Consider the following 26,350-nt stretch of genomic DNA (forward strand, 5'->3'; position numbering starts at 1 on the left):
GCCGGGGGATGGTTAAGGTTAGCGGTGACAGGAGCGAGCGCTGGCAATGATTAATGGCTTAGCGCATTAACAGGCTATTGACAAACACGTTTCCCGTCCGCAGAGCCGCGCTACGCCGCCCGGTTCGCGCGTTACTCGCTCGCTGCCGGTCCACGGCGACGCGACGCGACGCGACGGGACGAGACGAGACGAGACGACGATGATGCCAGTCGCATCGCGACGCCCTGCGACGCTACCACTGTGCCCGATGAAAGGGAAGAAAGGGAGGAGAGATCGAAAAGAAAACCAAAGAGGAGGGTGAGCTCTCTTAAATGCGTCGCCTCGCTCGCAGAAAGCACCGACCACGAAGAAACACCGATCTCGCTCTCCTCTAGCGACCCCCACAAAAACCTGCCTCCACCTAGGTGCCGTGTATCTGTCTTCCCTCACCCTGCCTGCTGCACCCCATCTTCGAGCCGTTCTTCAGCTCCTGGCGAACAACCCGGCTTTCGGAATCTCCAGTTTCTTCGACGGCTGACGTTTCAATGGGAACTTGTTCTTGCTGGCAAGATAGGGGATGCCGCGATGGAGAAGACAATGGATTAAGGATTGAGGGAGTTAAATATACCTATGCGCTACAACGGCGTCGCCTTTCTTTAGATGTTCTTTAGCACTTCTTCTGTTGATGTTCGATAGGGATTCCAGGAGTTTGAAGTTCTAAGCTTGGCATACGAGGAGATCAAAGTCCAAAGTTGTAAGGAGAGATCCTTAGAGTGTCTCACTTATGTATATAAACGTGAAACACGTGAACGAATTGTCTCCGGCGATAATGTAGAATAAGAGGGATTAGGTAAGTACTCAATAGCATTTAATAGCGATTATCGTTACGATGACATCTATCGTATGCTATCCGAATATTCACTAATAATTCTAGACGTTACCGCTTTAAATTTGAGAAAGCCCTAGCTGTGCAAACAGATGTTCTTGTTCTAGTTACCACAGTGTTGTAATTCACAATAAAAGTGCAATTACTGCCTGCTGACATATTAATATGTATCATATTTTTATAAGACGCAGTTGTAGAAGAAACATTCTAGAAGATCAATGTTCAAAGGTATACGAAGAAAATCCTAAAAGTTTAAAGTTCCAAGAATAGAATATTAAGAATTCAAAATTTATAGTTATAGTAAAAAAGTTCTAAGACTTGAATATTACAGTAAGAGAGGAAGATCTACAAAGGGAATGTTAGGCGTTTAACGAATTTTACGAGATAGCAACTGGAGGACATTGTGCGAAAGCTTGACCGAACAACAAACTTCACCTGCGCGTCGCGCGAACGCAGAACCTGCTGCGGCCAACAAAACAGCAGATCGAGAAGATAAATCTCTATCAGCAGATACAAGTGTTCCAAACACCAAGCAACAGCCACGGTTGCTTAGCATAAAGGCGACCACTCAATTCTTTCTCCTCCGTCCGAGAAAGCTGTTCGTTCGTTTACCACAGCGACAGCCGATTGGCCTGCCTCGCAGCCAATAAAGATTTCAAGGGAGCGGTTAATGAAATCGTTATTATCGGCCGGCACGGTATCCGCGCGATAATTAATCGCCGCGAACGAATCCATTAATAACTCCGATTATTTCCCCTCGGACATTTGTTTCCCGGCATTTTTTTGTTCCTCCTCCCCCCCTTTGCTCTCCCCGCCGGGGAACCGTCCAGTATCATAATTCCTTAACGAATGGGCCGATCACAAAGGTTCCCTCGTATTTCTTCGCGGACACTTTATCGTGATAGAGCGATAGCGCCAACCCGTTGCGCAAGCTAGGGAAACGGTATCGAAAGGTCACTGACGGCAATTAGGCTCCGAGACCTATTATTGCTGCTGAAAATCCGCGGCTACGGTCGCTGGAACGTTCCTGAAGAATGTTGCCAATTTTACGCAACCGTGATACCCTTTTAACGAAAAAAAAACTCCTTTTTTATGTGAACGTAGATGGTGGAGTTTTCGCACTTATAGCACGTATTTGAGAGTAGATCAAATGTTATCAAATGATAAAATCAACGATTATTTCGGATAAAATTTATGTATAATTGTTTGTGGGCAGATAGTTTGTTTCTCACTACAGTCGAGAATTAATTCTTTTTAATCGGATATTTTACTCGATTGTGTCAAACAGGCTAGTCTTTTATCTCTTATCCGTCGCCCGAGTAAAATTTTGCCCCACTTCATTTCTCACAAATAATTTAGAACATTCTTTCGTTCTAGTCTATTAAATATTGTTCACAGCTGATACGTTGCCTATAATTATTACTTCATTATGGTAGCACCAAATTAAATTCCCACCGATTTGTACAATTAATTGTGTCAAATGGGATCGCGTTTACCTGTAAAACGTATTTGCGCGACAAAGACTTAACAAGTCGGAAGACAGAAAATTGAGCATCGATCCGCAATGAAGTTGCTTTCAGATTTCATCCAGCAGAATTAGCAATCCGTGACACACAGTCTGCCGCCCATTTAGACACCGCGGAATTTCACTCGGGGCGAGTCGATTTCCCGGCAAATGTCAGTTTGTGCACCTGCTATTAATCCTCTCGCGCAGGGAGGGGGGGGGGGGGGGGGGGCGTTCGAATGTTAACCGGGCCGGCACCGTTTCTTGTCCGCCGTTGCTTGTCAGTAATTTACGCCGTCATAATCGCCGTCGCGGTTTCTCACGTTCGCCTGGGCCGTGTTCGCGCTTGTAGGCCGGCTTCCCTCCGCTCGATTAGAGTCGTTCCCCGCGCGTTATTAACGCCGTGGATGCTCGATCGCGAGCGAACGCCGTCCGCGAACGCGGATAGGGGTCCCGGGAGGTCCTGAGATTGACGCCTCGAAATGCTACATCAGACGTCCCGCTCGGACGTCTTCGTTCCACGGACTCCGAGAGCATTACCATGACAAAAAACGACCCTCGATTTTGCATTCGACCGGTGGAAACTCCGACGATGCTCGGCTTTGCGATCGACAGCGCGATAACCAGCCGAAAGGTCAACTTCTGTTGGGCAGCGTTGCTTTCATCGGGGGTTAGATTGGACAAAACATCCTAGGATCCTTCCACTATGGTTACTTAGCTCGATTTCTCGATGATATTTTTCGCGTTAGATTGACTGACGAGAGACCTTTCGGTGGAGCGGTTTTTTTCAGGAACATGCGAATTGATGGGAGCGCTGATTGGCTTTTTACCTCTACTGATCTCTATTGTTTCGACCTCGTGTTCGCCAGTTTCTGTACTTTGTCCTTCCACGGATTCACGTAGGATGGGGACCGTTTAACCCTTATCCGACGTATTCAACTACATTGGAGATACAGTTTTGAATCGTAGTTAGATCGGGGTCACGCGGTAACTGTAAATTTTCCTTTTCATCTAGAGATGTTCCTTTGACAGGTTCGTCGCCCAGCGCGAATCGCCCGAGTTTCTTACCGGGAACGCATAGGATAACTTTACATTTTATACGTTAAATATAAATTAATGTATAACAAATATAATAATGTATGAAGTTTTTGTATTTTTATTTTGTATGTTTGACATTTGACATTTGCCGGTGCTTATTCCATTAAATTTCTGTGCTACAAATGGGATTTTCATAAATCAGATAAATAAAATCTTGAATACGAAGAGCGTCGCCCATATTTGGGCGACGGGGCCCCCCCAGAAGCATACCTGTTACCCAGATATGGATGACATGGCGACGAACGCGTTTATACTTTGTGCGATCTAGTGTTTGACAATTCTAACTCTAAATTAAAGATTTAACTCTTTATGACAAGAATATTCGTGACGAAGAAATGTCAATATTTTGTTATGACGAGTATAGTCGTCATGCGTAAGAACTTCTCATTTAAATGGCAATTTTTAATGAAATCTCAAGTACATTTGTAAATTTGATGATGTGTGGAATATTTAAAGGCCAAAATGAAAAAAAAAGAATATAAACAATTAAAAACTCTATGCATATAGCACCGGAGTTAGGTAACGCACTCGTTATCGCTTATTCGTTGCAACAGCTGGTTAATAGCATTCTTGTTGAAATTATACACAGAAGGATCTTGAACGTGAGAGAATAACGAGGCTCGCCATTCGACTTTCATTCGCGTTTCCTGGTTTCGCGGCGGAGGGGGCTGATTAAAGCGGGACACCGCGTATAATTCGGAAACAAGCACCGCAGCATCGGCTAATCTTTTTCTCCTCCCCATCGACGAGGCAGCAACAATCGGACGCTACCGATTGCAATTAGGGGTCTCTCGACTCTAAAGGAGAGACGGATAGAGGTAACGAAAGAGGAGAAACGAGAGAGGAGAGGCGAGGAGAAACGAGAGAGGAGTGGAGAGGAGAGGAGAGAGGAGTCGAGTCGAGACGAGACGAGACGAGACGAACTGGTTCCTGGGCATAATTATCCACGTCAATGTGACGATCGGTATAGACCCGCCGGCACTCGGAGGACTCGCAGACCGATTCGAGAGGGTTGGGGGTTGCCGGCGGACTATACATATAGTATATCTGGTCCCGGGGATAACGCGGTCCGCTCGGTCGCGCGGCGTGCTCTCCGCGCGCATTCAGCATCGTCCGCTCGTCTCGCGGCGGAAAGGATTCGGCTATGCCTTTCATATAACACGTACGAATACCTGCGCGGGATAGGTAGTTATTCGGGCATGTCGGCCCATATTGAAATTCGACGGGCCAGCGATAGAGATCATCGTCTTTTTTTGTTGCGATCCACTTTGCCATTTGATCGGATTACCGTGCACGTTCCGGGAGCCATAGAGTCGCTTCTCCGGTATAATACGCCGCGATATCGCCGCGCTCTTCTCTTCTGTTCCGTATTGCGAAGGCACCACATATATACGCGTTACACGCGCGCGGCTATCATCGTCGCGCGTACAGGACGATTCAAATATAACCGCGCGATAGACCGCGGCCACGATTGCTCGTTGCTGCTTTCTGTCACCGGCGATTTTTCGGGGCAATTGTTTAGCTGTTTTAACACTTAGATGACCGCTTACGAGATTTCTCGTGTCTCGTTGCTTAAGAGAATTTACTTTACAAAATGTCATACTCGGCGTTATTGCTAAACTTATTTTAGAAACTACCTTTTATTAGTTATAAGGTTAAGAAGTATGCGGATTTTTAATTTCCTATATGTATTTCTTTTCCAGTGGAGGAAATCGCTGATCTTAAAATAAGCCTATGGGGAATAATAGGCGATCATTTAAGTGTTAACTCGGATGTATCACTCGGAAACATTTTCTTTTTACAACTTGACTTTTAAAAATAATCCCGAACAATTTTCGCGGTAGCAAAATAATTCAAATAATGAAACTGAAATTGAAAAGTTGTGATTTATCTCTGTAAATGTGGATTTTGGAAACCTAGTTAAATATTATAGACTGTCAATGTGTTAACCCTAGCATACTTAAGAGGGAGTCAGAAAATGTCCGCAGAAATTTAAACATGTATTTTTGAATTAACAATGTTTTAGAAATACTCTATATTTCATTTTCATATTAATAGATACCTAAATGTATTATTTAACAGTATTGTATAAATAAATATATGTACCTCGAATAGGAAAAATAATATTTATAGCAGGTTTTCTTATGTGGATACAAAATGCCTTAAGCAGATCTCAAACCATCTCTAATGGCTTAGATAGCGTCCTAGGATTAACTAACTTGCAGGATCGTGTCAACTGCCTAATAATAATCGTTCATTGCGTTGACTAGCGGAATTGCAATTTTATCCTTTTTGAGGTCGCGTCGAATCAAGGAGAACAGCATAGTTGATGTCGACTCTAATAATACAATCGATGCATTTTCGTTGTTCGTGTCACCATTGCCCTCGTTGGAAATATCGATTAACCCTTTTGTTACATCCGGCTTTGCTACATCCATTTTGTTATAACCGGCACTGTTTTTCGACGAAATAAAAGAACTTCTATTATACGGTATACAAATATAATGCTAACGTTAATGTAACAATGTGTATACATGGTTTTTATTATTAACAAGCTGCCAGCATTTGCTTGCAAGATGTATTTAAAGTTGCATTCAAAGTCGACAAGGTCGCGCCTGCAAGCATATGCAGGCTGACAAAAAAATCAATAATACCCAGTTCTCAATGGTATTCTACACTCCAAACAACTACCTCGAAGTAGCACGATAAATATGCATTCTTCGAGCGTGCATCTCATTAACACTTTGCAAGCGATTTCCAAGGAACGCGATGACAAAAAGTTGAACGTTGTTGCATGCTTCCATTTCCTACCAGTTTAGTCATAATAATCGAAGCATTCTGCATTTGAACGGAGAATGAATCTCTTATTATCTACAACAAAACATCGATTATTAAAATCAATCAAGGAATTATTAAGTCAATAACAGATGAATCAGTTACAGCGCTGACGCGAATCCTTTCTCATCTGTTATGCTGGATGTTCCAGATGAATGTGATAATTAACCCTTTTCGTTCGTACGTCTACATTCAGCTACCAAAGCTATTTATTTACTTTTTTTATATTTATGTCAAAATTAATACATATTATTGCGTTACAAAAGAATATTATGTATTATACTAAAATTAATTCCGACTAGCACAGCATGTATGTATACATACACTTAATACGACTACAAACGGTTAAAATTCCGATTTATCTCTTCGACATTTGATGATGTTTGACGTCGTTTGCAGTCTTTTAGGCGCTAGAATCGGATCAGCTTCTGTTTCTGTAACGCCGTATGGATATTATAGTTAAGATGACCGAGACTCTGCTATATCTGTTTGACGTTTGACGATGTTTGACTGATGTTTGATGATTGTTGACGTCGTTTACAGTTATTTAGGTGCTTGATAAAAATTCCTCCGATCTTCCGCGAGAACCCTTCGAATTTTGTGCTTCATGAATATGTGTCACGATTTCTGTACACCGATCCTTTCAATAGATTCTCACTTTGGATAACACTTATTCTAGCGAAATTGACTTCTTCATCGATGATTTTACTAAATTTCAAAATCAACATTATGTTATCAGATGCTGCGATGTTTAAGTTTGTTATATTTAAGGACTGCTACTTCTTGGTTCGGTTCGTGTACTTAACAGTTTTGTATGAACAAATGTAACCATGCTGATCAATGTTTTGATTTTATCGTTATTTTATGACTGTTATTATTATTATTATCATTATTATATTGCTATTATTATTACTATTATTACTATTATCACGACGATTTTTCGTAGAAAAATTAAAAGACCATCTACCCCACTGTTCCTAAATAAGTAGAAATTAAATAATCGAGAAGCTGTTGCGCCCTTGCGGCGTTCGACGTCGTTCGACGATATCTAGTTGCCAGAATTGGATCAGCCTGTATTTCCGAAGCAGCAGCACGCGAGTGTCCGTGGCCGGGAAAGGGTGTGTACGGCGATGTCCGTGTGCAACTAAAGGCAACGTGCAGTCGTACGCGCCGCGGCGAGCATATTGCATACGCGGGAGCACGGAAGAGGAACGACGGCGGAGGGCAAATTCGAGAACCGGGTCTTTTTATACCCGTCTCTCTGCTTTTCTCTCCTTTCCCGCTCCTGCGCGGCCCCTCCCTTCGCATCGCTGCCTCTTATGTACCCTTTCGTGCCTCTTTTCCCTCGCCCTTCCGTGAATCGAACCCACGTGCAGGCCGCACCGCAGGCGGAATCAAATCCGCGGGCACGCCGGTGACTTTATCACTATTCGATTGATTCCCGTCCTTCCATGTCTATCCAGACCATCGGGAACTTTGACCCGACCGTTCTCGTCCTTGTCCGTTCCGAGCTTTTTCCTCGGGCTAATGTCGCTACAGCGATTAACAGTCTTCCTCTAGCCACAATCTTTTGGCACACGTGATACTGTTTGTCCACTCTCTGCGAAGATGTTCGAGTCTTGGAACGTTCATCTTGTTGTTTCCTACGATATCCATTTCTTTTTCGTAGTTTATCGACCGGAAGCCTTTTAATCGAAATTTTAATAATCGAGCCGTGCCAAGAGAAATCTAAACAATCTTTTTCCACGCGATAATTTCAAACGAGATTATTATATAATGTTACGCGAGACGACGCGATAATGTTGCGATATAAGATTGAGGTAGTTGAACTGAAGAATTTATTAACACCAAACCTACCGAGCAAGTTACAATGATCGATTTCGTATATTTTCTTTTAAAGTTGCTGAAGTTGTAGAGGTTCTTTCGTGGAGAATGATTGAATAAATTTCTCAAACCAGCATCGTAATAAAAATGGTGAAAGATCTAAATATACATACAATCTTATCATTCTTATCAAGTAACATGCTGTAGTTACTTTCAGAATTGGGTAGATTTAGTGGCAAGCAATTTATTATCATTTTAGTAGACAATTTATTTTCACGGAAATGATTATGCAAAAGAAAATATTACCGCTTCTGGAGGTTATTAAACACAATTATTTCTCCTTCTTTAGTCTGAATGTTCTTTCTATAATTCTTCAAAACTTATGACAAAAATGCACTTTAACATTTCTCGTTTGAGAATATCGCATTTTTCTTATTTCCCCGACGCAAGTCTGTTTTTGATGACAGTGACAGTTCTTTCCTGGTTACACTGTGTCGTAACAAAATAGCAAAGTGTACGACGAAAGGAAATTTGCAACGACAATGTATGAAATATCTTCGAAAGATCCACGAGCCGGAGAGGCGAGACGATTTTACTTCTCGCCAAAGTAAATTCGTGTAGCATCCTATGTTCGGAGCGTTCGAGATCGGTGGAATGTTTAAAAACCGGTGACTGCCAAGTTCACGGCAAGGCTCGCGAGTTTCCATCGTTAGACTAATTACGTGTGGGCACGATTATTACGGCGAGCACTCCGGTTCGACGCGGCGAACAATTATCACAGCTTCTGACAATGAAAAATGATTTCCTCTCGCGCGGCGCAACGTTTTTCAAGGGGTTAAGCTCGCCGCTGCTCGAGCTGTCAGCTAGTCGGGAAAGTTTTTGCGTCGATAAATTCTCCGGCCTGTTACATGCTAACGGAATGCTGAAAAGGCGAAGGGATCTGTCGTCCCGGCGATGAGAAAGCGATGCGTTAGCGTTGCAAACTGATCGACGATGTTATTTCTTCCTATTCTTAAGCAAATGAGCGGAGCCGCGCTGCCTTGTCTGGTCAGTGACGGTATAATTCCCCTTGGGACCGCAGACTATACGGTGGCGGCCATATACTCGCGAGCAGAGTTGAGCATTATTCGGACTGTTTCGAATAAATATTCATCTAAGACAATTTTCCGAATGAATTTTGATCGAATATTTTATTCGAATCATTTCTCATTCATCATAAATTATTTTATTTGACAATTAGAATGATTCGAGAAAGTAATATGGAATAAATAAATCTATAAACTCTGAAAGAACACTTCATATGATTTTTATTCAAATCAATTATTCTCCGTACGATGTCCTCTATGAATAATTTCTGCTTTGAATAAAATCTTATTTGGATAAATTGTTATCTAGATAAATTTTGATTGAGTGCTCGAAAAAGTATTTTAAGCATTGTCAAATAAGTTATTCCTTCTGTTATGTTTTTTAAGTGTTCCTAAATGTATGGACGTCACTGTACATTTCCACAAAGTTGCTGTGCGATCACATTCTTGCAACTGTCAGGTCACATCAGAAATAACTGTAATACTTGTAGCTTTATTTACATAAAAATGCGAGGCAAATTATAATTTTAATCGAAGACCGAGGAAGACTAATCGACAACTTTCTAATTTAACAAACATTTATATTCGCTGGTCTGAATTACTAATTGCAAAGAACTGCGCAGAATTTATATATATATATATATATATATATATATATATATGCATAAGGTTAATTTATTTAGCATAAAGGGGCTATGTCCTCATTTTATTTCTCTATAAAAATTCAACATAGTAATAATAGTAATAGTAGCAGTAACAGTAATAGATAAGATCTAAAAATACGATTACAAGATGCAAAGCAAACACAAACTAAAGCTCAATAATAATATATAGTTGATGTTTAAATTTATTACAATCATTAGTAAAGAAGTCAATATAGTTAATATAAATGTTGGCAAAATTAAGGATTCAATTCCTATATAAAAATGATGAAGAATTTAAAAATTGTTAGAGCGACTATGGTAATAAAAATTGTACAAAATCTAAATAATTTACATAATCCGGCTTTTACGAGGCGATGCACGGTCGTTTTCGCAGGTTATTGTTGAATTGTTACCATGTCTAGCCGGTGACGGTACGATTCCCCTTGGAACCGAGGACTACACGTTGGAATGAAGTTACTGGGAATTCCAGGACAACATTCTTGCAACTATTAAAGAATACATTGCGTCGCCAATAAATTGTTTACAATTTATAAGTGAAAGTCCACCGGACTTATTATTCGAGGAGAAAGTACGAGGCAGGAATTAATTATAATAAATTAGCGAATACTTACGCGTAAGGGTAATTCATTATTCAACGCTAGTCTTGTTTATTGACGCGAATGATACCGAATGGCGGGAAACGAACTCTCAGCGGGCTTCGAACCATTTTCACGTCAATACCATAAAGTTATAATAATTCGTGGAGAACGATCGCCTCGCGGAGTCGAGACAGCAGTTATCAAGTATCAGCTTGGTACACCTTCCTGGTTTACCGTTAATTGCCAGCGGAGAGAAAATGATCTAAAATCAGCCCACGAAATGACAGAGTAATTGCCGAGTAAACAGGAACGACATAATGGAACCAGTTTCGCAAAGATGCTAACAAGTCTTTCGATGGGAAAAACCGTGACCACCGGTTGTCCCTATCAGAACCGTGATTAGCGTATCAATTAACGGTTCTCACGGTAAACGTTTCATTGCCGGATTCATTCGATAAACAGACTCACTGGTTTGACGGACCGGACACCTGATCGCCGGCTATTTTATTTTTCAAACTTCTCGGTGAAACAAAACTTTATTACCTTGCACTATTACGCCGGCGTATTTATAGCGAACGCTTGATCAACAACGTTGTCGAGTTACGAACAATTTTTAATTGTTTCCGGTTAGAATGTAAAATAGTAACACTTCGTAATTTGTTATGTTCGCAGAGAAAACTTTTCTGGATTCGCAAATTTTTTAGGTTTTTGGCACGAGGAGACCCGTTGAGGAATATAATTAAAACTTAATTCGATTTTCTAAATACCAGACTCTTTTGGTATGATCTTAATGTTGTTTGATATTGATTAGAGAATATGGAAGAGGAATGTGTTGAAAAAAGCGCTTAACAGAATGATTCTAAAGATTCCTCAAAAACAATTCTCAAGTCTAAGAAATATTAGAAAATAGTATTGACATTTTTTTCTTTATTTCTCCTCTGGTTTATTCTGTAATAAAAATTGTGCTTTCTATTTTCCAGCTAATTTCCAAAATTCTTATTCATCTTAATTTTAAGATTAACGGAATACCCTGATTGTTTTCCGAACCGTTCACATAATTCTGCGATTTTCCTAAATTATGTATAAAAAGCAGTCGAAAAGTGTTGTCGATGATCTGAAAGATGACCCATCGGAGAATAACAGAAGCGCGAGAGAACGGAAAATAGCCTGAGGAGACGGAGCAGGAGAGAAAAGCGGTGTAATTAAGAGAGCGAAGCGACGGACAAACAAGCAAGAAGCGTCATAATCGTAATAAACATAGCATTATTCATCAACTATTAAGTCGCGCGGCAAAGATAGCGGGGGGAATATTTGCGCGCATTAAGAAAACGAAATCCCGTCGGGTTGATACACGGCTCGGTGCGCGCTCTTGATGTAACTTTACGACCAGCACTTAGCTTTTCACATAAAAACCGCCTATAAATACCGCGCGTTATTTTCGTTGAAGAAATACCGGCAGACGTGTTCGAGTAAACGGGCGCGGGGGCATAGTGATTCGGCCGCGTGCCTCGAAACACCGCTGAGAGGCGTAATTCATTTCTTTTTCCCCGCCGCTCCGCGTCGACGGCTCGCCCGTTAATTTATATACCTCCACCGACACTGTTCGTCTGTCGTTCGACGCGTCTTCCTCGCCCCCTCGAAAACCGCGCGACGAAAGGGGGCTGCGCTCAACACTCCCGCGCGTTATATCATTTCATATCCGCCATTTTAACCGCGTCGAATCGAATGTTATGAAACGCGTTATAAATACCAATTAGTTAAGACAACCTCCAACGGTCCCGCAACGTGTTCGCGCCATGTTTCAATTATTACCACGAACCAGCCATTAAGTAACCGAAACTTACGTTCATGTTTTCGTAAGGTGAAACGTAAAGATTTATACAATGCAATGACTACGAGATTCGTTTCATAATTGCAACTGTATGAAATTACTAATTATTACATTGCGGATTTTTGCGTGGAATATAAATTGTCCAAGCTAATCACGAGAAACTTAAATCTGGTTTTTTAATCATTTAACCTATGTTAGACATTTTAAGTTCTTCGTTCTTTAAGTTCTAGGCACCTTATTTAACATGATATTTGCAGTTCTAAATGTAAATTTAAATATAACGCAACGAAATAATCTGAAAGTATTTATTCTCAAATTCTAGAATAACTTTCGGACAAAGATTGTCCTTGAACTATGCGTTTTATCTGTACAGTGGATTTTTATGTAAAATCCAAAATACTGCAAATTCCAAGAGCTATACATCTATTTCTTTCCCTTATCATTTTAACGAGTCCAAGCTAACACAACAATATTTCTAAATTTTTCAAATTATTATCCGAATTTAATGTATACATTTTTGTCACTAATGCAAAATCCAGAGTCTTGTTATAATTACTCATTTTGTACCGTCTTCAAATAAGTTCGCTTCAGAAAATATTTCCGAGTACGTATCGCAAGCTTCGTAGAGCCAAATTAAACGACTCGGTCGAGAATTGGTCCCGAATCGCAGCGATCGTAATTCAGTTTGGTCACTCGGCTCGTGTACAAGAGTCCTTCGTCACTGGTCCTTGCATTGTCCATCGGTCTCGCTAATATGGACCACGTGTTTTGAATAGCGAAACTAGAAGACGCTCAAAGGGACGAGAGGTCCAGGAATTGCGGCGGTTCGGCCAACACGTGCATGTCGCTCATCCAACCTTCGGCATTCTCGTCTCTTTCTATTTCTTGGACCCGCCATCGGTGGCCATTAGCCTTTCCACGTCGTGGAACAATTCCGTTGTGACCGCCGCGATTTAGGCGGCACCCTCGCCCCCGACGATTACGTGCTCGCGTGCATCCACTCGATTATATGCAGCCGGCCGATGTCGCTCGGCACGTGACCGGCGAAACCGTGGTCAAGGACTGTGTTTAGCGAGACGTTGAGTCCTGATGGAGCGAGCAATTAGGGGATCGTCGTAAGACAGTTTTAAGGATTTTCTAAAATCATTATCCGAATGCATTCCTTTTAGTCGAATATCTTATTCGAATAACGATCATGTTTTATTCGACGTAAATTATTTATCTGTATATAATGATATAATAATTGTTTATTCGAATGAATTCTAATTCGAATAATTCTTTATTCGTATAAAGTCTTCTGAATAACATCTTATTTATTTAAATAGTTATCTAGATTTTGCATATGATTAGATATTTATCCAATAGCGTTAAATAAGATCGTATTCGTTAGTCTTTATCTCTTAGCCATTATCTCATTTGACGCAATATTATTACGTTTCTACCTTTAGTTTCATGTGAAGCTAATTGATTAAGTACAGAATTACGCGTACAATAAGACCGTGTCACGGAGATAAGAGATAATCTTTCTCAAATTTGGCACGAGTTGCAAAGTAACGCCGTTTGGTGAGTCGCGTCGTTGGATCGCAATTAAGGGAAGGAAGGGCCATCCGCCGACAATTTTGAATTGGAAGGGGTCGAAGCAGCAGAGCCAAGAGCAAGAGACAGCGATAGATAGATAGATAGATAGAGAGAGAGAGAGAGAGAAAGAGAGAGAAACGGGAGAGAGTAACGTTGTAACATTGAACCTGTCCGCCGATTTCATAAGAGGGATTCACATTCGCCGTTCGAACCCGGGAGCATCCTCGACCTTTATCTACGAAAAGTCGAAGACAGATATAAAGGGGAAAATCATTCCTATAGAAACGTTAATAATAATAATCATAATAATTCTCTTCTCTTTTCAACGATGTCTGTTCGACGCGGCCTTTTCATCGGGCCATGAATGGGTCGAACGAGTTGAGCCACATCCTCTTCCAGCTCCCTTTTTCCTGCCTCCTCTGCCGCCGCCACCGCCACCATCATCGCCTCCGTTTCCAGCCCCCCACTGCCACCCTCTGCCGATCCTGACAAGGAACATCTACCAGAGACTGGCAAGACCAATTGTACGCTCGGTGCCCGATCTAGGAGCTCACGTATGAAAAGAGCCCCCGGTTTTCTACGCTTCTTCTCAAGTGCCTTTCCGCCTTTCTTGGAAAATTTCGTGATAGAGAAATGCTATACACCCCACCCCCCTCCCCCCGACCCATGCTTTCCTACCTCCCCCCTCCCCGATCCAATTCTATCGCGGACGTAACGCTGACCCCGCTTCAATGGACCGGGGACCATGCTCTTGGATGCCTCCGGCTTGAAACCACCGATTTTTCCGCGGAGAGAGTAACAACAAGCTTCGCAGATAGAGCGAGTCCCAAAAGAGGGGTGACAATAGCGTTCGCAGCTTACGGTATTATTCTTCTGCTAGCATAATTCTTTTACTTTGTCTGCATTTTAATTCCTTTTATTTTGTATTCCTTTATTTTGTTTACTTCTTAATTCTTTTATTTTGTTACTCCGTTATTTGGTTTATTTGTTAATTAAAACACTTAATACATCGTATTCGATAAATACATGAAGATAATTATGTCCAGAAACAGACCAAGGGCACAGCAATTGCTTACCCTGCAGTAATCGACTTCACTAGCCTAATCGATTTTGCTATAGAGATCCTTTGTAACGAAGAAGTTCATTCATTAAGAAATAAACAAATGAAGATATGCTGATTGAATAAATTTCTTACTCCAATCATACGCTACAATAAAAATGACGGAAATAAATCCATAGATCTAAAGAAATCTATTCTTCTCATATCGTTAAAAAATAATAACTGTTAGTAAAATTAACGTTAGCTACTGTGTTAAGCTTAGAACTGTCTAAGCTGGCACATAATTCACAATGGAATGAAATATCTATCTACACTACTATCACACCTTACTTGAATTATAAGAGCATTTTAGATTCAAATATTGTCGTTATCTACGAAATAAATTAAGTAACCATCAGACCAGCCGAAATGACTGGTCCCAGACATTTTCTTTTATCAACCCTGATATTATAAAAATATTTCTATATAGGCTTCTTTTTTGAAGCATACATTATAATATTACAAGTCATACTATATTATTGATTAATAATGGAATACATCGAGATGAATATAAAAATATAATTTAACATCATTTATAAAATATACAATAACTGAATTTTCACATCTAATCAACATCACTCCAACGACAGAACAACAACCGCGCTTCGCTTGTCTATTGACCAATATTTGTATAACAGCATTTTCATTGTACAAACCCCAAGCCTACTTTTCAACACATACTAACTTTAAATAAAGGGCACAGCCGATTAAGATGGTCAAAACTGCCCTTAGAGGTGTTTCAATGGGTCATACACCGTTCGATAGCTGAACAATAAAAACTCATCCGTGTAAAATTTTAATCCTGGAACTTGTCCGTGATGGTAGTTACAGGGTAAATTAGAATTTCGCGGTTTTCCGGCATTTTTCCACCTTTAGCGGCTTTCTAAAATTTTGAAAAAAATATGGCTTATTTTGGACATTAAGCCGCATGTTATAGAACTTTTTCAGATTTTTCAGTTGCAAGCTGTGATTATCAAAAATGAAAAACCCCCAAAAAATCGGAAAATTGAAGATTTCTCACTTTTATATTATATTCAAAACTTTTATATAATTCCCTGATAAAGTACTATCACGGCTCGTGTACTAAATTTTTCTCAGATTTTTTGCCAACCTGCAACATTGTCAAAAAGAATGAAAACCCAATGTGACGATGTTTTTTGCTGTCAGAATGAAGCTACTACTTTTCTAGCTTACCGCGAGAGTGGATTAAGTAATTTTAAACGTTATTGCACCGAAACAAATAATTTTTTAACCCTGAAAATGCAAATTAAGCGAGCAACAAAATTGAAACGAGCGGAATATATGCCGAAATGATTCCGCTCATTACAACTCAATCGGTTAGAGCGTACGATTTCGGTGCTGCCGGGCTCGGGTTCAAATCCCGTCGGAGGCTAAGTTTTTTTTTTTCGTAAAACACATTTTATTTTTCCAATTCTATATCACATGGTTTATTTAAATGACTTTACAAATATTTTTGTAATGTTTCAAAAAATTTTTTTTTAACATTTGAAAAATATTTGTTGTTTGAAAATTGAAGTTGAAGTACAGAGTCCAGAGTCCAGTGTTCAGAGTCCAAAGTTGAAATTGAAATTGAAATTGAAAGTGAAATTGAAAGTGAAATTGAAAGTGAAATTGAAATTGAAATTGAAATTGAAATTGAAAATGAAAATGAGTTTGAAGTTAAAATTGAACATGTAATTCAACTTCAACTTCAACTTCAACTTTAACATCAACTTTATTTTGAACATTGAACCTTGAACCTTGAACTTGAACTTCATGAGTCCAGAGTCCGGAGTCCAGAGTCCAGAGTCCAGAGTCCAGAGTCCTGAGTTCAGAGTTCAGAGTTCAGAGTTCAGAGTCTAGAGTCCAAAGTTGAAATTGAAATTGGAAATGAAAATGAATGTGAAGTTGAAATTGAAGATGTAATTCAATTTCAACTGTACTCATGTACCCGAGTACCGAGTGGCGAGTACCCGAGTATCGAGTACCAAGTACCGAGTACCCGAGTACCCGAGTACCAAGTATCGAGTACCGAGTACCGAGTACCCGAGTACCTGAGTTCCCGAGTACCAAGTACCGAGTACCGAGTACCGAGTACCCGAGTACCCGAGTACCAAGTACCGAGTACCGAGTACCGAGTACCGAGTACCCGAGTACCCGTGTAACGGAGTACCGAGTACCGGAGTACCGAGTCCCGAGGCTACAGTTGAAGTTGGAGGCGAAACTGAATTACATCTTCAATTTGAAATTCAATTTCAATTTCAATTTCAACTGGAGTCTGGATTCTTGACTCTGGACTTTGGTCTTTGGACTTTGAACTCAGGACTCTGGACTCTGGGATCTAGACTTCAACTACAACATCAATTTCCAGCACCATAAACATATCAAAAGCTTCTTGAAAATCGTTCATTTTCGCGATCTGTCGAAAAGGCGTAACTAACTAATATGTTTATGTTGCTGCGTGAGGTGCACAACTCAACGAAACACGAACGAGCATGTATAATGTAATAATTGTAAACGTAGATATGTGGAATTGTAGAATTGCAGAATTGCAGAATTGTAGAATTGTAGAATTTTAGAAATACAGAATGTAGAATTGCAGAATTGTAGAATTGTAGAATTGTAGAAATGTAGAAATGTAGAAATGTAGGAATGTAAGAACGTGGGAATGTTGGAAAGTAGTGTAAGGATTATTTTAGAAGTAAATCCCACGAGACTCCGATAATAACAATAAGACAACTAAAAGACCTTCATTTAACAATAACAATAACAACAGTTTATTATTAATATTCCACGACTTACTACAACGAACAACAACAACGATAACGGCAACGCAACGATCTCGACAACGCCTCAACAACGACTCCAACAACTACAGCAACAACAACCACTTATCCACGTGACGGTTCTCCTTTGACTGAGGACGATCTTTTCCGTTGTTCCTCCACTCTTACCAGCCTTTTTCCAAATTATCCTACTATTCTCTCTCTCTCTTGCATTCATTCTCTTTCGTTCTGTTTTCTTTATTTATTTCCATCTCGCTCACTCACACTCTACATTTCGGCCACGAGGAACCTAAGAAATAGACACAGGCCACTCGAAGGCGCCCAAACACTCTATCGCCATCCGTTCCATTCATTACCATTTTATGACACCCGACCATGCATACCCGGAAAAAACCCTACAGTAGTAATGTAAGAATGTAGGAATGTGCAATGTAGGAATATGCAATGTGGGAATGTGGAATGTATCAGGCTCTACATCCTTGGACCCATTGGCCGTTTGCACGAAAGAAAACTTTCTCATAAAAGGAAGTCATAAAAAAGAATTGGTTTCCAGGACGAAGAGTCATTTTTACCCGTATTTGCTGAAGACGGAAAGCTTAGAAGCAAAATTAATGAACTGCAATCTAAAGAATGTTAAACAAAGCCGTAATGGCGAACATATGTAGTTAGAGAATGGATAAAATGAGAGATACTACAAAACTATTTTTGTATGTATGTTGACTGAAATATTTTTCAAATGTTAAAAAAAATTTTTTGAAACATTACAAACATATTTGTAAAATCATTTAAATAAACCATGTGATATAGAATTGGAAAAATAAAATGTGTTTTACGAAAAAAAAACTTAGCCTTCGACGGGATTTGAACCCGAGCCCGGTAGCACCGAAATCGTACGCTCTAACCGATTGAGTTGTAATGAGCGGAAACATTTCGGCATATATTCCGCTCGTTACAATTTTGTTGCTCGCTTAATTTGCATTTTCAGCGTTAAAAAATTATTTGTTTCGATGCAATAACGTTTAAAATTACTTAATCCACTCTCGTGGTAAGCTAGAAAAGTAGTAGCTTCATTCTGACAGCAAAAGCCATCGACACATTGGGTTTTCATTTTTTTTTACAATGTTGCAGGTTGGCAAAAAATCTGAGAAAAATTGAGTACACGAGCCGTGATAGTACTTTATCAGGGAATTAATATAAAAGTTTTGAATATAATATAAAAGTGAGAAATCTTCAATTTTCCGATTTTTTGGGGGTTTTTCATTTTTGATAATCACAGCTTCCAACTGAAAAATCTGAAAAAGTTCTATAACATGAGGCTTAATGTCCAAAATAAGCCATATTTTTTTCAAAATTTTAGAAAGCCGCTAAAGGTGGAAAAATGCCAGAAAACCGCGAAATTCTAATTTACCCTGTAACTACCCTCACGGACAAGTTCCAGGATTAAAATTTTACACAGATGAGTTTTTATTGGTCAGCTATCGAACGGTGTATGACTCATTGAAAAACCTTTAAGGACAGTTTTGACCATCTTAATCGGCTATGCCCTTTAATCTCGGCATTGTTATAAAACAATGGACATTAGCCGTGTTTAGAACTCGGTGGTTCTAATATTAAATCCATTCATCCGAACGCGATCTCGTGTTAGTCGAACAAAAAGTTACAACCAGAGGGGCTGATGAACAGAGTCCCATTACACGAATCTTTCCAGTTACAATACGAACTGGTTGTCCGCCGCGAGTTCAAATGGAGTTCTACCATTATCGGGACTTTCGTATCACCAAGGCCCCGTTGTCAGCGACAAAATGCCCTCACCATCCGGCAGATATCGGTCGTAGAATCGCGGGTTATTTCGATATTTGCGGATCGTCGCGGGCCGAAACGAGCTCGCAGGGTAGAACTCGGGGGGCGGTGTAAATACTGATTAAATGCGCCGGGTTCGATCAGATACATAGAATGACCAGGTGGTGGGCAACAAAGCGTGGCCAGGCTGTTTGTAACACAGAATCGAAATCGAACGGTTCGGCTCCACGTTTCGCAGTTGGTAATCGAGGCGCCGCGCGGTGCGGCTCGGCGTCGGAAAAGGTCGATTATTTGATATCGGTATGCTTATCGAACCGTAACGCGGCGGCGGTCTAATCAATGGGACAGGTCGGTTGCTAGGCTGCAACCCGGTGTGCGCATCACTGCAATATCGTAATTATAATTATTAGCTAAACACAGAAACCCGCGTCCGGGGCTTGCGTGCATCGCGAGAGGCCGGAGCACAGAGCGCGGCCGCGCGTACGCTATCTATCCGCTCGTAGCCTTTCCAGGGTTACCGGGGATTTTGCCGGTGCACTGTGCGACTGCGATATATTCTAGGCATGCATTATGCACGGTATCCTCTCATTGGCTCGTACCGTGCAGTCGATACTCCGCATTGAATAGCTGTCTGTATAGGCACGCGAACGCGCGCCGTCTCTCTCTCTCTCTCTCTCTCTGTTTTTCTCTCTCCCTCGGCATCTCTCACTCTCCCTCGTATTCCGCTCTCGATCGCGCCTACGGCTCTGTTGCGTTTGTTGCGATCTATTAAGCGGAAATATTCGGTTCCAATGAGAGAGATCCGAACCGCACCCGCCGCGGCAAGACCATATTTATTTCCGAGCGAAGCGAACCGGTACCGACTGCGTGCAACTATCCTGTGATTCGCTATCGAAAAAATTAATGACAACCTACTTCCCGAAAAAGCAGCGCCTCTGCTCCATTGCTTTTTACCGTTCGCGTGACGTTGGCCTGTGGCAAAGTCAGCCGAGGATCCCGCGGGTTTCATAACGAAGTATGACGGGCAAAGATTCAGGGATTTTGCGACCGAGATCGAGGATTTTTCGGGATTCATTCTTTTTCTGTTGCATGGTTTCTTCGCATCGGATTTCGCGTACGACTAGATTGCGAATGTTTATGCAAGCGATCTTTTTGCACTCGAGAGGTGACTCCGAAGCATCGCTACAACCTGTTTTATTGCATTCCAAAATAAGTTTCACATCGTTATATTTGTTGATATTTAACCACTTGCTGTACCATTTTCTTCACAGTCACTACGATTAGGAATTTTTCAATTGTTACAACTTCTTAGAAGAGACAGAACATTAACATTTGTTCCGTGTCCGAATTTACTCGAATGCTTAAATATTAATAACATGGGATTAGAATTTTATTCAAATTTTAAATAAAATAATAACATCCATTCTCAATAATTTATTACTAGTAATTTCCATCACGAGTCGGACTCGTCAATGTATGGTAAGAGGTTAAGACTGTTATATGAACCGCGCCACGCAATTTCGTATGCGCGTTTTTGAACAGTATACTTATGACTGATCAGCGAACGATAATTTTATGCGTTCATGAACAATGTAGATATTTTAAGAACAGCTTCTGCTCGCTACAAACGTTGCAGAATATTTGCAGAGAAATGTTCTGCTTCGAATTGATCAAACGAGAAATTAAAATAATTTAATAGTATCTTTGTATTCTTTTATAGTTTACTTATTCAGTCTTGTCGCAAGTGTATAGAATCCGTGATCTAGTGGTTCGTGAAATGGCAACTGGCGCGTAATGGTTGCTTTTGGAGATAATGATGATGGATTGGTGGTTGAAACCCTAATCTCTTCGATTAACATCTCTCGTGAAAATTATATAGCAAATTCTGCTAACGAGTAGAAAAATGTTTAACGGGACGTTCGTCGCCGCGTCACCCATATCTGGGTGACACTAATTTCTGATCAATTTTGAAAATTTATTTTTATTGCAATATATTCGAGCAAAATGAATTCGACTATAATTTTTCGAATGCGAAAGAGATCTAATGTCATCCCCTATGATAAATATGAACTTTTTAGTTTTATATTAATTAATTAAATTGCTTTAATTATGTGGGGATTTTAGTGCCTAATTGTCGGTGACGAACGTGTTAATTCTTAAAGTAACGTGATTATTGACAACCTCCGTGAAAAGATATCCAAGTGCAAACATTCGTCGTGGTAATGGTAATTTATAATTTCATAATTATAATGTTAGCCGAATGGTAATTTATTTATAACGCCACAATCTCCTAAGAACATCTCGATAAAATCTTGCGACAATTTGCTGTCGGATATAATTTTCGGCCATAATTTTTGGCGAAACCTGCCATCGCGAGATGCCGAGGCGCGAAAATGTCATTAAGCCTGCTCGATTCGGAAATAAGCAGCGTTTCTTGCTTGTCGAAGCTGGTTCGATTCTCGGGCTCGTAGCTGGGGGCTTAAATAGCCGGTAGCCCCAACCACGGTTGCGTTTCTCATTAACTTTTTATTTCGAGAGCACGAAAAGTCGCTTCTTCGGATGAAGTTCGTTCCGGCCTTCTTCCACCGTCGCTTTTCTCTTGCTTCTCCCACCCCACTAGCCCAGGATATCCCGTGGCGTGCCTCGGCGACCGTTAAAAGAAGAGAGAGAGAGAGAGAGGGAGGCAAAGCGAAAGAGAGAAAAAAAGAGGAAAACTAAAAAGAAAATGAAGAAAAATTCGTGGCGCTACAACGAGCCCCGAAGAATCTCTTTCTCCCTCTCGCTCGCGCCGTTCGCAGACGAGAGGCGGACGCGACGAAACAAATGCGCGGAGATCAAAGTACGCCTCGGGCTCATTCGACGGAGAAGCTGATTATTTTTATGACGTTATAGCGAGCCTGTCCAGAAGATGAGACGCCTCTCAGCCCCTCGATCGTAACACCGCCTTTGCCGAGGGCCAGCGCCACCCCTCGCCGCTGCCTTCTTCGCTGTCTCCTCGCTGCCTCCTCGCTGCCTCCTCGCTGCCTCCTCGCTGCCTCCTCGCTGCCTCGCCTCGTGCCGCTGACACTGCCACCGACCGGCTATCCTCGTCCTCGTGGTGGTAGCTAGTGGCGCCCCGTGACCGGAATACCATCGGCCGACTCCCGGTTCCGTCATCCTTTTATTCCGCTGCCTTTTTCTTACGTTATTACCAAGCTGCTGCCTCAGAATCGACTACTTGTCAGCGACGAATTAATGGACAGCGAGGGGGCTCAGACGGATCGCGGGGAGCATTATGTTCGCCGGGATCAAAGGAGAGCTCGCTCTGTGATCGAGGGAAACTCGATCTCGAATATTGCCGGACGCCGGCAAGAAACTTCGCCGCGAAGTCATCAAGAATTATGCTGGCAGATCGGTCGACCAGTGAACGGCGACTCTGCAACTATCTTTTTTTCTTTTCTCTCGAGTCGGCCAGGCTGCGGCAATTTTTTTTGTTCATTGTAATGTGAAACTGATAGTCTCGTCTATCGCACTGTTCAGTTTCGTTGATATTGTACTTGCGGTTTCTGTGCACTCGGATCTAGACGCATTTCAAATATTATTTCAAATGCCGTGTCATTTGGTTTTATAATTACCAGTGTGTCAGCGATCACTTCCGAAGTAACATTATTTCTGATAATATTAAAAACGATGTGTTATTCGAAATAATATTATTCAAATATTATTTAAAATGATATGTTATTTAAAATAATATTAGCCAAATATTATTTGAAATGACATGTCATTTTATTTTGTAATTACTCGAGATAATTTTGAAATTCTTCTTCAGAATTATTTGGGGAACAAATTATCAGTTCCGAAGCTTATTTATATCATTTGCATCCTTTTGCATCCTCCCCGCCAATGGAACGATCATTTCCCATTACTATATTGCAAGAGTTAAGCTAAAACCGACCTGCGATCATTTACTTGCAATTATAGTTCATTGCAGCCACTAATATCTGAAGCAAACGGGAGTTTTCAGTAATAGAATTAAAGTTTAATTGGATGCAAGTTTTTTTATAGCGCGAACGTAATTTTGGTGCACGAAGGTAAGATGGTTCTTCCTTCCATGAATGTTTAATGAGCTACTTTTTGATGCATCGCTATCGTCTTATCTAATATAAACAACTGTCAGCTCAGCTGAAAAGTGGAACATTTGCGAATTCATGCCAAAATAACCCGAGAAACTAGCATGCACACATGTACTAAACATCGTCTAGCTAGCACGATCTCCATCTTGTAAATCCTTCAGTGCACCCGGTTAATTATAAGATGAACGTATTAATGAGAACCATGCTATCAATGAATATCTAAAATCCCTTTAGAATGCGTTAATGCCTGGATACCTAATCAGGGCCGACTCGAAATAAACACATATATCCCAACGATCGTCACGAATAATTACCATCTTGTCAATGTTTGTACACTTATTAATGAGAACGCCTACATTAATGAACACTCGAAATCGTTTGAGAATCCGCCAGTGCTCAGATTCGGGCGAACGGTCTTAAATAAATTATGAATCCGGGACAGAAACGTCCGAGTCGAGATACCCGTGATTAATGAGAAAATAAGCTAGCTTTTTGGTAAATTCAATTTATTTATCTACAGAGTGGTTCACGCAACTCCGATAGCTTCCCAAATATGCGTTGCACGCAACAATTTTGTACGCAAAAGTTGCATGGTTTAAAGTAAATTGAAAATATTACATAAGGTAATTATTATTTAAAGTAGTATAAATTCTTAGTTGAAAGTAAATTAAATTATTTAATTAACATCGCGTAGTATATTTATCATTTGTTATACGTTGGGACATTGGCTGTAAATGTGCTTACATTTCGTTTCCATCATCGACAAGTTGAAGTAACTTGTAAGAAGAGTCACCGCACCAAATATCGATGGGAAAATAGATTTTCCAAAATTGGATCGACAATATAACAATTAAACGTTAAAATTTTTTAATAACATTTTTTACGTCTTGCTTGAATATCGTTTCTTCTTATTGCAATTTATTGAGTCCACCTGAAGTTGCCATGCACCGAGTTTACGGTCTTTTTCATTTTTAAACAATAAATTAGATTCCTCCGATTTTGTGTGACTACAACAGGGTTGACAAAAGAATCGCAGCAATAAATCTAGCTCTTTCTATTCTAATAAAATGAAGCACTCTGATTTCGTGTGATTTGAGTGCAGCGGTGCGGCAATCGCGTTATATTCTATATGTAATGTGTTTCGAGCACAGTGGAAAGCCCAGGTTTTCCCAAGCGAATGAAAAATTCAGTGACGGACCAGTGAATCACTCCTGGATGAGGTAATCGAGGCTATCCTGGATCGGAAAGAAACCGACGATGCGGCGGCATTCTAAGCTCCCATCGCATCGAAAACGATTGTCTCCGTTGAAATACGATACGACCACGATGGAAGCCACTTTGATTAATTCCGGGACAATGTAGCTAGCGGCTGGATGGACTTTAAAAGCGCTCGAGTATGGAACACGAGGTATTCGAGTAGCACGGTCGGTACACTTCTAATCTGATCGGCGATCGAATCCCGCGGCACCGTTACTCGAACAGGAACAGGGGAGTCTTCCATCAACGTCAACAATGACTGCTAAAGCACGTCGTTGCATAATACATTGGACGTAGCCGAGGAGGCAGCAAAGCGCCGAGTGAGCCGAGAGACTCGATTCCAGCCGAGCCGAGCCGAGCCGAGCGGAGTCGCGCGGAGCGGTGTCGAAGCGGTTTCCAGCTCGCGTTCGAACTTCCTCGGCAACGTTACAGAGACCGGACCCATTAGCAAGGATATATCGAGTCCCGCAGGATTAGCCTAGTTGCCCCGCAGCGGCTCTCCTATCAACTCAAAGGACAAACATAACTACTTTAGTCCCGGCCGCAAACTCAAGGGTTAAGCGAGCCTCCGTTCCGCTTTACGCGAGTCCTCACGCACCCCTCAGGACACGAAATCCTTGAACCTTCTCGGTGCCGGGGCTGTGTCGCGTTGGGGAGGACCCTCCCCCTTCAACCTTCGACCCTCTAAGCGCACGGGAGAGAGCGAGCGAGCGCGCGCGCGCGAGAGAGAGAGAGAGGGGGAGAGAGAGAGAGAGAGGGAGAGAGAGAGAGAGAGAGAGAGAGGAGTTCTGGCTCCGGCGTCGTCGTCGACGTCGTCCCGGGCCAGAGAGTCAGGATTGATTCCGGCTGAATATTTCATGGCCAGGCCAGGACCCGAACTTGTTGCCCCCTCGCGCAGTTCATTAAGGTCATTATTGTCTGATGAATTTATCGTCCATCGGTGCCCACCCGCCGATCGCCGACATATGCACGCGCCGATCTTAACGAGCAATTACTCGCCAGCGTTAACGATTCCTTTTCTAGCTGCGGCGGTGCTCTCTAGCGATTTCGATGCGTGGCTGGATTGACAACGTTTTAGTCTAGCCTCGTACGGTCTCGACACGTAGCTGCGATTTATATGAGAAATTTAGACAACGTTTTTACACGTTCGCTGTCAGCGTCACACATCTGTGGCCATCACGATTTTACAGTTCATGTAAAGATCACGAGATTAATTTTTACGAATACAATTATTTATAACAATTAATAGCATTATAATGTTATCTAGTATTAGCATTAATAATATTATTTGGTGTTGCGAGTGTAATGTTATTGTAACGCTAAAACTTTAAGGTTCTCTTTACTTTTAACACAGTTTGAAGTGACATATAATACTTTGTAAGAGTAACTTACGTGATGTAACTTTGTAAGAAAACCCTGGCTACGTTTCTTTT

At 41.2% G+C, this 26,350-nt stretch overlaps 1 protein-coding gene across 1 annotated transcript in view; it reads right to left on the reverse strand.

Annotated features, from left to right (window-relative positions):
- Positions 1-26,350, reverse strand: part of Sox102f (transcription factor Sox102F) — a 205,571-nt gene that overhangs the window by 124,401 nt on the left and 54,820 nt on the right. The window lies entirely within an intron of this gene.

The sequence above is a fragment of the Augochlora pura genome, chromosome 2, assembly GCF_028453695.1.
Source record: "Augochlora pura isolate Apur16 chromosome 2, APUR_v2.2.1, whole genome shotgun sequence".
Lineage (NCBI taxonomy): Eukaryota > Metazoa > Arthropoda > Insecta > Hymenoptera > Halictidae > Augochlora > Augochlora pura.